Genomic DNA, 12,004 nt, shown 5'->3' with positions numbered 1-12,004 from the left:
GCACAGGGAGAGTTTGTGTGACACACCTGCACACTGCAGCCGACGCACTAACGTGTCACGACACACAGTTTGGAAAGCTCTGTCCTAAAGCAAAATATCTAATTACGGAGTTTTGCATGCAGGCTTGAGCGCAATCCAGAATGCTCCTAGCTTTATTAGTAAACGAGTGTTTCCTCACTGACCTTTCGCCTCAGAGTCACCTTTTAAAAAATCTCCACCAACCCCACACAGGCATGCAACATTTCAGTCTGTGAGTGTGCAACAGAGTTAATGCAGGGTGCCAGATTTGGGGTGTGACATTTTATTGAAGTGCTTCTTAGTCAATCGGCTTCTTGCCGGTGAGTTTTAAAAAAAACCCAAACAACTGCACACACACAATCAGTGGGGATTTTGTTTTCTTGATAGGTGGATTCCAAGCATTAGACAAAGCTCTTTTGATTTTGACACCCAAAGGGTGAGAGGAACAGTTTACAGTAGCTTGGCTGTTACTATCCTTTAACAGTAGTCCTTCTGTTGCTGATAGGAGGAGAGGTTAGGCCAGTTCTAGTATTCTTGTTTCTGCTTTTTTAATTGGCACATAAAGATGGTTCATGGGCTGAAGGAGTGAAGCTTTGATGATAATACTGGAGGTTTTACAAAATGCTTTCTTGTCCTTCCAAGAACAAAACAAAAAAGCTTGTTTTATGAATGTATACAACAACAGCAAAGAACATTGGCAGGCAGGAATAACCAGCTGCACACATATAAGATGAGGAACACCTGGCTTGCTAGTAGTACATGTGAAAAGAATCTAGGGGTCTTGGCATACCACAAGCTTAGCATGAATCAACAGTGTGATGCAGCAGCAAAGAAAGCTAATGCTACTCTAGGCCACATCAGAAGTATACTATCCAGATCAAGGGATGTCATAGTACCACTCTATTCTGCCTTGGTCAGACCACACCTGAAGTACCTGGGAACCACAATTTAAGAAGGATATTGACAAGCTGGAACGGAGGAGGGCTACCAAGATGATCAAGGGTCTGGAAACCAAGCCTTATGAAGAACGGTTGAAGGAACTGGGTATGTTTAGACTGGATAGGAGGAAACTGAGAGGAAATATGATAACCATCTTCAAATATCTAAAGGGCTGTCACATGGAAGATAAAGTAAGCTTGTTTTCTCCTGCTTTGTAGGGTAGGACCCAAACCAATAGCTTAAAGTTATAAGAACGGAGATTCTAACTAAACATCAGAAATAACTCTTTGATGGTAAGAGCTGTTCAGCTGTGCAATGGACTCCCTTGGAAGGCAATGGACTCTCCTTCATTGGAGGTTTTAAACAGACAGATGGCCATCTGTCAAGTATGACCTAGTTGAGATTCCTGCATTGTAGGAGGTTGGACTAGATGAGCCTCAGGTTCCTTCCAACTCTATAATTACAGTATATGATTCTATGATCAGATTTCAAGGGACGCGGGTGGCGCTGTGGGTTAAATCACAGAGCCTAGGACTTGCTGATCAGAAAGTTGGCGGTTCGAATCCCCGTGACGGGGTGAGCTCCTGTTGCTCAGTCCCAGCTCCTGCCAACCTAGCAGTTCGAAAGCATGTCAAAGTGCAAGCAGATAAATAGGTATCGCTCCGGCGGGAAGGTAAATGGCGTTTCCTTGCACTGCTCTGGTTCGCCAGAAGTGTCTTAGTCATGCTGGCCACATGACCCGGAAGCTGTACACTGGCTTCCTCGGCCAATAAAGCGAGATGAGGGCCGCAACCCCAGAGTTGGCCACGACTGGACCTAATGGTCAGGGATCCCTTTACCTTTACCTATGATCAGATTTCAGCACACATTTTTAAATAAAGCTATCTGCTCAAACTTTTAAAGAGACAGCTGTATCTATCAATGCTGAAATCAACTTTCTGTTCGGCTGTGATATATATTTCTCAATGAATGTGCTTTCTGAATTGTTTCATGTAGTGGTTGTTTGACTGCAGTAGCTTCTGATATAGATCAGACAATGTTTGTCATCAAAGACGCTTATATCTTATACAGTGGTACCTCGTGTTAAGAACTTAATTCGTTCCAGAGGTCCGTTCTTAACCTGAAACTGTTCTTAACCTGAGGTACCCCTTTAGCTAATGGGGCCTCCCGCTGCCACCACGCCGCCGCACGATTTCTGTTCTCATCCTGAAGCAAAGTTCTTAACCCGAGGTACTATTTCTGGGTTAGCGGAGTCTGTAACCTGAAGCATCTGTAACCCGAGGTACCACTGTATAAAAGCTTTGTACAGTGATAGTAACATGCAGGTAAGATACGGTCTGCTGGGGCAACTTTCTAACCAAATCACGATGTCAAGAGGGGTCAGACAGGGTTGTATTCTTGCCCCCTATTGTTTAATCTTTTTAAAACTGAGGAAGTCCTAATGGGCCCAGATGGACACCACCCTAAGCTGGGGGCAAGAAGCACCCCGCTTCTATTATATGCAGATGGCACTGCTGTCCTCTTATGCTCCAAATTTGGGTATGTTTGTCATTGTTGCTGCCATTGCAAATATTTAAAAAAACCACTTTGGTACCATGGTGAAAACTCCCCAATCTGCAATGCAAGCCACTATTTACAAACAATGTGATGGTGCCACATTATAAGAGTTAATCCTGGCTGCAACATTAACCTATTTTCTTTCCTTTTTTTAAGGCTCCGCATATCATTGAATATGATTGATTTATACCTGGAGAGAAAAATGCAACCCAACACAGAGACGTGAGAGTGTAAAATGAACAAATCAAATATTGAGCACAATTGGTGGGAAATGGGTAGGTGGGTGGCAGAATATAAGGAGAACTTTTTGTTCAAGTGTTTGGAGTGACCATGAACTTTCCACAACCCTACATTCTGTCTCATTTGTGTGTATGTTTCTGCTTGTTTTAGACTGGAGCTTTTATGCTACTTTCTATTAAGATGGAAATTTCATGACCTGAGTTTTGACTGCCATATGCAAAAACAAACAAACAAACAAACAAACAAACAAACAATCATTTTCAGAGTTTTCTAGCAACTATGCTGTCTTGGGCTATCCAAGTACCAAAAAGATAACTTTCCAAGTTGTGTGGAAGTACCTTTCCCATACTGGAACACACTTTGAAAAATCCACTTAAGAGACTGGCATTAGGTGAAAATCTTACCATTTGTAGCTTTTCTTGTCATCAGTTTGCAAGTCGCAATAAATATTTGCAACTTTTTTTTTTTTTAAGGCTAACAACCCATACAATGTGTTCAGAGTCCTGGGGCTGCTCTTCAAGTGCCCTCACTGTGTTCACTCCAAATTTATCTGCCACCTCTGCAGGGTCAGATCCTGAAGAAAACAGTTTGTTGTGGGAGCCATCCCCACACCATCATGGCACCCAGAAAACCTGCTTTACCTTGATGCCAGAGTAGCTTTGCTCTGAAAAAGTTGTTATCGTTGAATTAACGAAGTAACAAATTAATGGATAGATACACAGAACCCTCATGTAGTGCTTACATAAACAGGAGTAAAAAGGCAAACAGTCCACCAAAAACATAGAGGAGGATAAGATTGACAGTGAGTACCTACTTGTCTGTCCATTGATATCTGTGTATGTATCTATGTACCTATCATTGGTTGCTCATGACTTAGGTCGGGGTGAGTGGAGACTGGCATCCTCTTAGCATTGCTGAAACTCTGCTTTTTGGGATGTGGCAAGGCGGCAACAGCAAGGTTGGGGGAACACCAGGTTGGCTGGGGCAATCCCACAGGTGTCCACAGGTATCTGTGAGACTGCTAAGACCGTGTTCATGGAAGACAATCTTACTCAGCTATGAGTGATCACCAAAAAAGAAAGAGACCCCTTGGAAAGCCACCAACCTCACCATACTCCATTCCCATGCTGACAAGCACAGTAGTGCTGCTGCCAGGAGAACACCATAGACCCCACCCCCCAATTACAAGCCATCATTGGTGCATATTTGTCACCAGGGTTGCCAGCAGCTTAATTCCCTCTCCCCTTGCAAGTGACCACCCAGAGAGCAGCAGGTTATTGAGGCAGCAGCAAACAGGCCCAGCATCAGTTCTTAGGCCGGAATGGGTATTCCAGGGCCCACCAAGCTTCGCTCTGGTCACCACATCACAGCATCCTTTCTCCTTCTTCTTCTTCTTCTTCTTCTTCTTCTTCTTCTTCTTCTTCTTCTTCTTCTTCTTCTTCTTCTTCTTCTAAAATGTAGGGGGAGCCAGCCAGGCATGTAAATGGTTACAGATGGTCTTTTTGTTATTTTTACTCTCTCTCTTATATATATATATAATTCTATGACTAAATGTTCCTTATTTCCAAGTAAATGTGTTTAGCATCAGGGTAGCAGGAGCAAACTCATTTTTATTCCCATAGTTATGATGGAGTTGTGGTGTCAGCGTGTTTAAAATGGGAAGCTGAACATGCCCAGAGCATTTCTTTCTTTGTTTTAATCAGGGTTTAACACCTTTTTGTGCATAACTTTTTTCACTGACGCTTTTTTTTGTACTTTTGCTTGAACATATCTGAATTGTAGAAGCAGTTGTACAGCATGCAGTGGTGCTTAATTGTGGGTTCTCCACAGATGAAGCAATATACATGGCCTTCTAGACTGTGTGTGCGTGTGTGTAAGACGACTAACTCCAGAGTCTAAATCTACCCCACTGCTGTTATACCACTGTTTGGAATTTTAGTTCCAAAGCTGGGAGAAAGCCAGATTCACTCGATGGCTGAAGAATGTGCTTGGAATTCTTTCCTTTCAAATGCATTCATGTAGAAGTGTGTACCTCAGGAGTGAGGGAAGCCTAAGCATTTTTATAAATTTTTTTAAAGAAAATCTTGCTTCCAGGAGTGTACAATCACCCAATAAGATATATAGAGATGTGAAGTTGCAGATATAAGGGACTATCTACAAGGACATATCTGCAAAAGCCATTTCATATGAATTTTGTGGACTTATGCCTATTATGTTCCATCAATACAGCTCAGAGTGCAGTTGTGTGATTTATGTAGAATACTACTATTGAATACTAATATGGTGGTATCGGCAATTGCAATAAATATCACCGTGTTCACATCTGTTTGGCCTCTTTAAAAGGTGCAGTTTGCATTCATATATACATGTGTGGGGACGCGGGTGGCGCTGTGGGTTAAACCACAGAGCCTAGGACTTGCTGATCAGAAGGTCGGCGGTTCGAATCCCCGTGATGGGGTGAGCTCCCGTTGCTTGGTCCCTGCTCCTGCCAACCTAGCAGTTCGAAAGCCCATCAAAGTGCAAGTAGATAAATAGGTACCACTCCGGAGGGAAGGTAAACAGCGTTTCCGTGTGCTGCTCTGGTTTGCCAGAAGCGGCTTAGTCATGCTGGCCACATGACCCAGAAGCTGTACACTGGCTTCCTCGGCCAATAAAGCGAGATGAGCGCCGCAACCCCAGAGTCGGTCATGACTGCACCTAATGGTCAGTGGTCCCTTTACCTTTATACATGTGTGAGTGTGTTATATACAGCATATATATATTGCAGAAAAAGCAGTGAAACCAAATAAGGCTGCCCCTTCTCTCCAGCAGCAATATGCTGTGATTTCAGAACATCAGATTTCAGAAGATGAGGCCAGCTGATCTTTCTTTGCTGATGGTCCTCCTTGGCTGCAGCTGCTGCAACTGACCCAGCAGGCCTTGTTCCTATGGCAGTATCTTTTTAGTGCTGCATTCAAATGGGCAGCGGGACAATGTCATCAGGATGGGACGACTTTTTTGTTAGTTTTTCCTTTAAATTCATTGGTTGGAAAAGTCAGACCTGTTTCAAGTCTGTTAATAATACAGTCTGTATATTACAAAGAATGCAGAAAAGAATGAAGGGTAATTAAAAAAAATATAATGATTGCCTTTAAAAGTCTGCTAAGGCTGCAGTCCTGACTACACTTACTAGGAAGTAACTCCCATTGAACTGAATTGGGCTTAATGTCTGAGTATGTGAGTAAGCATGCTTAAGACTGCGTAATGCTGCAAAATAATAAAAATTATAAAGAGTCTGCTTGCTGCAGAGGGAAACACATCTAGGCCCTAGGGTGCTTGCTTAAGTGTCCTGAAAGAGAAGGAGTTTGCCACAGCTTCTTTTGTGACCTCCTTCATTATTCAGTATAATAAAGAATGAGTGATGCCTGTCTTCACCTCCTACAATGCAGTGATGTGTGTTAAACAGTCTGAGGGCCTGGGTCAAAGAGCGAGTGAAGAAGTGAGGGGAAGGGTCACTGGCATATATGGAGGTGCCTTTGTATGTAGGACCCAACCTGCTGTTTGATTGCCTAGACTCGGCTGGAGACGAAAAACAAAAGATGTTCTCACAGTTGTTGAAGTGTTACAGGTCACTGTGGATACACCAACAATTAACTGAAACAAGGGGAGACCAGGAATCCACTATAAACTTCTTCGTAGCACAATTTAAAAGAGCTACGTGTCAATTAACTGCTCACAATGAGTGTGTTCAGACGTAATAGCAAACAACAGTTTAGTGCCACAAGGAGGAGCCTAGCCTCTCCACCAGGCTTGTATGCTCTTTCCCTCCCCCTGCGGTATGGCTGTAAGGAGATCATAAACTGTCATATGAGTTTTAGATGGACCATAGTCTACTGAGCTTGAAACAAATTGATGTTAAACACCGTTAGTGAAAACAAGCCAGCTTCATGAATTAAGGGTTGAGGGTGGCTTGCTTTGGAGGGTGGCTGTTGCATATTGTTTCAGAAAGCGTTGATTAAGTAGGGTCACCTTTAAATGCAAGCTGAATCAAATTTCTCCCTAATCCGTATTCTAAGCCAGAACTGTATGTAGTCACACAGTCTAGGAAGGGAAGTAGTGAAGTGTAAGTAAGACCCATGTTTGGTTGACCACATTTCAGCAAGAACAGGTCTTTGGTCAGAGGCAGAGCGCAAAAGAAACACAAGTTTCACACGCAGTGCAGTTTCTCCATAATGGGCTCTTCCACACTTCTGCTTGTGTCGGGCCTAGAAGGCACAGGTGCAAGTGGTTTTCCCCTTGCTCCACTCCTTTCCATAGGAAAACCTGCTCCTTAGCGATAGATTGGAACAAATAGCAATCTGCGAAAAAATCTGTATTGCTGTTTGCTCCGATTGAGTGCTAAAGAGCAGTTTCCCCTGGGGGGGAAGCAGCTGGACAAGAGGAAGTGTGGATAAGCCTAGTGTTGCAGTGATGGGGGGAAATGCAAAGGCTATTGTTTATTAGGACACGAAGTGCTTGCTCTTGAATAGGGATGAGCAAATCTGATAGTTTCAGTTCTCCTAGTTTCTTGTTTTTCCAGTCTTAAATTAAGTTCTCCACATTTCTGCGGCAATGTGTGAAGTTTGCTTTTTAAAATCTTCAGTGAAGTTCATCTTCAGTGTGGATTTCGCCCATAAAAGAGCATATATATGAAAATGATACAATTTCCCCCTCTTTATTTCTGGAAAACTGAATGTGGGTCATTAATTATCACACGATGTTATTCTAAGGCGGGAATGCATTTTTTAAAAAGTCAATGGCATTAACATGATGAATTCCACAATGAAAATCAATAAGGGTAATTAGTCAAAAAAGGCATTTGGGCCAGTCACTTTCTGTGGGTAGAATCTGTGATCTTTGTTCAACTGAATGATTGAGAAGTAGGGCTTAGGCCCAAGTAAAGTTATCATGAGCAGCAGAATCCAATAAGGAGTAATTTATGGACTGAACTGTGCTGCATAGATAATCCCCTGGAATTTTCCTTTGATTCGTGTAACTTCCATCAGAACAAATCTCTCAGCAACACAAACCACATGAACTGGATATCACTTAGAATTAAGGATGAAAAAAGAATCATGTTGGCTGAGAGACATCAGTTAATTCAACAAATTCTACACAAGGGCTGTCTTCCTGCTTTAGAAAGGAAGATCTGGACATGTGGGTGGGGGGGAGGGAAACCCCTAACAAAATTGCTGTGAGTTGTACTATGCCATTGGTGGCACATCTCTCCATTTGTAACATCTATGGCCAATTAAATAGCACTCATGGAGCATTTTGTTTGTGTGTCAGCAAGGCAGAGCTGAACAGTTCCAACCCACTTGCCTCTACAGCTCTCAGCAGTTACTAGGCTGCTCTTGTGCTAGAAGCCACATGCTCTGCAGACATTTAAGATGAGGTACAAGAGACTAGTAGTGACTTTGCTTCCTCCCTGGTTCTTCAAGAGCTGTACCCCTGTGTTGCAGTAAGGGTAGAGGGTCAGAGCACATTTTTTTCTTACATGGAAGTTCAGGCTCTTAGTAGAAGGGACACTACAAGATCACTTCCAGATGAAGTGCTTATTGTGCATTCATCCTGATCCATTGGCACCAAGTTTGTGGGGAGGTTAAGCGATGTGGGCTGTTGAGCATTCTTTTGGGTATATTTGTCATTGCAACAAGCAATCATTATCTGACACTTCTCAGTGTGTTTCCTTGTCACTTTCCTTATCTCAAAAAGCCCAGTTTTGGGAGAAGTAGTAGATTTGTTGTACATGAACACCAAATCAACTCAAACTGTGCACCCTGAATTTGCTGGTATGTAACTGGATTACACCTGAAAATGGTGACAGTCTGGAAGCACCCTAACAGGACCTTTTCAGTGGCCAAACCTAGATTGCCTTGCCCTTTGAAGTTCAAATGGCGGCTTATGTTGCCATTTTCAATCAGTCATTGAGGAACTTTCTAAATTGGCAGACTTTTACTGCATTGCCTTAAATAAGATTGTTGAAGATAGAGTGGGGGTTTTTAAAACAAAAAAAATCTGCCACACATGCCTTTATTGTTGTACCCTTTACCTAAGTAGGGTGCAACCTATTGTGCATTCAGCATAGAAAATGAATGCTTCAGATTTAAAATTTATTTTTGACAAAACTTCACATTAAATTCCCTTCTCTCCATTTGAGTAGTTGAGCTCAGACTTCTTCCACAACTGCCAAAACTTTGACAGGAAAAACAAGCAACAAAATAATGTACTGAATTTCCACTATATGGGGAAACTGTTTCTTTTCTATTCTCATATTAAACGCCAGACGGCTAACAAAGAAGGAGACATGTCTAGTAAAAGAAAATGTGCAGAAATAAGTCAAGTTAATTAAGGAGCTCCCACTGCCTCTCTTTGTCTTCTGCATGAAAGTAGTAATGCTTTTGAAACATTGGAGATGGTTTCGCTGTGAATTTGTGAGGTTAGGAATACAGCTGGGATGCTGAGTCTGTGGCTTCAGTGGTATGAGCAGAATGTGTTTGATCAGTCTCCCCACTTGTATTAGACAGAAATGACATGAAAGGAATATGGTGGAAATAGGCAAGAAGGATGAGCAGGTTCTGTGGGACAATTCTGAAGTATCTGATTTTCAGAGACCTTTCTCCCCCCCCCCCCATCCACAGGCTCTTCGCTTCAAGCATTTCAAATAAAAGGCTTCTGCTTTTATTTTTGCATTTGCCTACATATTTCTGTGTTTTCTCTAATCTAGTGACCAACTCGGACAATATTTCAGCACATGCATGATCCATATTTTCAGTAGTTTGTCCTTTGAGATCAGGACCATATATCTGTATCACATATAATAAGAATATAAGAGCGTCGTCGCTCTGTTTTAATTGGCTGTTTTCAAAGGCTCTAAAAGCAGGGGTGGCATGAAGCTGCTCTAAGGAAACCATTGGATAATGGGGTTGCGGAGAGAAACAAGCGTGGGCAGGTTAATGTGACAGTTTTAGTCCTTTGGTGAGAAGGAAAGAGGGAAAGAGAATGAATTGGGGAGGGGCAGGGTGGAACTGACTTGGAGTAAAGGGGAGGAATTAGAGGGAGAGAAGCATGTGCGTGTGACAGTTTTAGGCCTGCAGTGATGGTGGGGGTCAGGGAGAAGGCTGGAGAGGAGGTGGAAGAGGCTGAGGTTAAAGGGCATTTGCAGTACTGTGAAGAAGCACAAGGGGCATTAGGAAGAAGGAAGGGGAAACTGGGTCAGAGGGAGGGAGGTTCAGGTGGTGAGTCACATCTTGTTAATTGGCTGACAGAAGGTTAAAGACCCTCCAAGTGTCCCTATTTTCCAGGGACAGTCCCAGATTTACAGAAGCTATCCCAGTTTGTGATTTGATCCTGGAATGTCCCACTTTTCCTTAGGATGCCCCTATTTTCGTTGGACAGTATGGAGTTATGCGATTCACCAAGCCAAGGAGATAAGTAACTATGCAGCCTTTAGAAGACATCTGAAGGAAGTCCTGTTTAGGGAAGTTTTTTTAAATGTTTGATGTTTTATTATGTTTTTATATCTGTTGGAAGCTGCCCAGAGTGGCTGGGGAAACCCAGTCAGAAGGGTGGGGTATAAATAAAATTATTATTATTATTATTACTACTACTAATACTACTACTATTATTGGTTTTTTTTATAGAATATTTATTAAATTTTCCAATTTTTTAAACAAACAAACAAAAACAAAACAAACAGAAACATTAAACAAAAACATAAAATTCATAAACCATACTTTTAAATAACAAATTTCTCAGACCTCCTCATACTTCTCCTTCTTGTATCCCAATTAAGATTATTTGTTCAGCAAATCCTTCATTTGAAGCATTACAGCTTGTAACATTACCTTATTTTTCAAACCCTTTCCCCCCCCATCTATGTTCTTATATATCATTACAGCTAGAAACCTCTCAATTTCAATCCAGCACCATCTAACTTTCTTAAATTTTACAATATTTCTGTAAATAGTCCTTGAATTTTTTCCAATCTTCTTCAGCCGACTCTTCTCCCTGGTCACGGATTCTGCTCGTCAATTCTGCCAGTCCCATACAGTCAATCAATTTCATCTGCCATTCTTCCAGAGTGGGTAGATCTTGCGTCTTCCAATACTTTGCGATGAGTATTCTTGCTGCTGTTGTAGCATACCTACTACTACTATTATTGAATAGGACATCCCTATTTTTATCGGAGACATTTTGGAGGGTATTGGAAGGACTGTGGAAGAGGAGTGTGTTTGTGTGTGTGAAACTTTTATGCTCCTTCAATGGAGATTTCTCACTTAGGCTGACTGTTGTACTGTCCTAGAATAACTCCCTATGGATTCAGTAGGGCTTATTCCCAGGTAAATTACAGTAGCATTGCATCCTTTTGTGATGAACAGTTGGATGGGAGTTGGGTCCAGAGACAATTAATATTGCCCAGGCATCCTTACTTTAGATTGGATTTTACTTCTGAATGCTTAGTTTTAAAGTCTTTAGTTACCATGTTTATATTCCTCCCACTCATATACTATATTAATCATTATCATTGTTCTGCTACCAGCGATATGAAAACTCCACATATCTGGAAAATATGTTTCTGACAGCACTCATGACTGTCAACTTTGGGAAATAACACTTTCATACTGGTTTCCAAATGTCTTCAACATGCTAAAAATCCCCATTTTTATGTGTTACGGTACTTTTATGCAGAGATATGCATATAAACAGCAAACATCCACATTGGTCGCTTAAGAACCTGGGATTTTACTTGGGTTTTGACTGCCAGAAATATGTTTGTTTTAACTACTTTTGTGTAAAATAACAACAATACCAAGAGCTTTGCTAAATCAACCACAGGACCAGTATGGATTTCCTACGGCTTTTTTAGGGAAGTCCCAGCAGCCCTGTTCCTGCCAAAATTTAGCTCTAAAATATTGCAGGCCTACAGTACCTGCAGTGTACAATCCATATGTTTTGAAACCACCAGCAAACTCCTAAAATCTGATGTGGACGACTGTAATGAAGGATTAATGTAACAATTCTGGAATGTGTGTTGCGTGTAATACCAACCCTCTCCATTAGCCCTCTAGGGATGTTGCTGACATTTTAATATATTGACCAGAAGAATACCATTTTAATGTGGTTTGCTGCTGGGGTGATTCTGGAGGGCCGAGCAAATTTGATTTGTTTGAAAGGGTTTTTAGAGTTGTTAGATTTTTGTATCCATATATTTAATCTGGATGCTTTGGTT

This window comes from Podarcis raffonei, chromosome 3 (genome assembly GCF_027172205.1).
Source record: "Podarcis raffonei isolate rPodRaf1 chromosome 3, rPodRaf1.pri, whole genome shotgun sequence".
Taxonomy (NCBI): domain Eukaryota; kingdom Metazoa; phylum Chordata; class Lepidosauria; order Squamata; family Lacertidae; genus Podarcis; species Podarcis raffonei.
Note: the sequence above shows the minus strand (reverse complement) of the source record.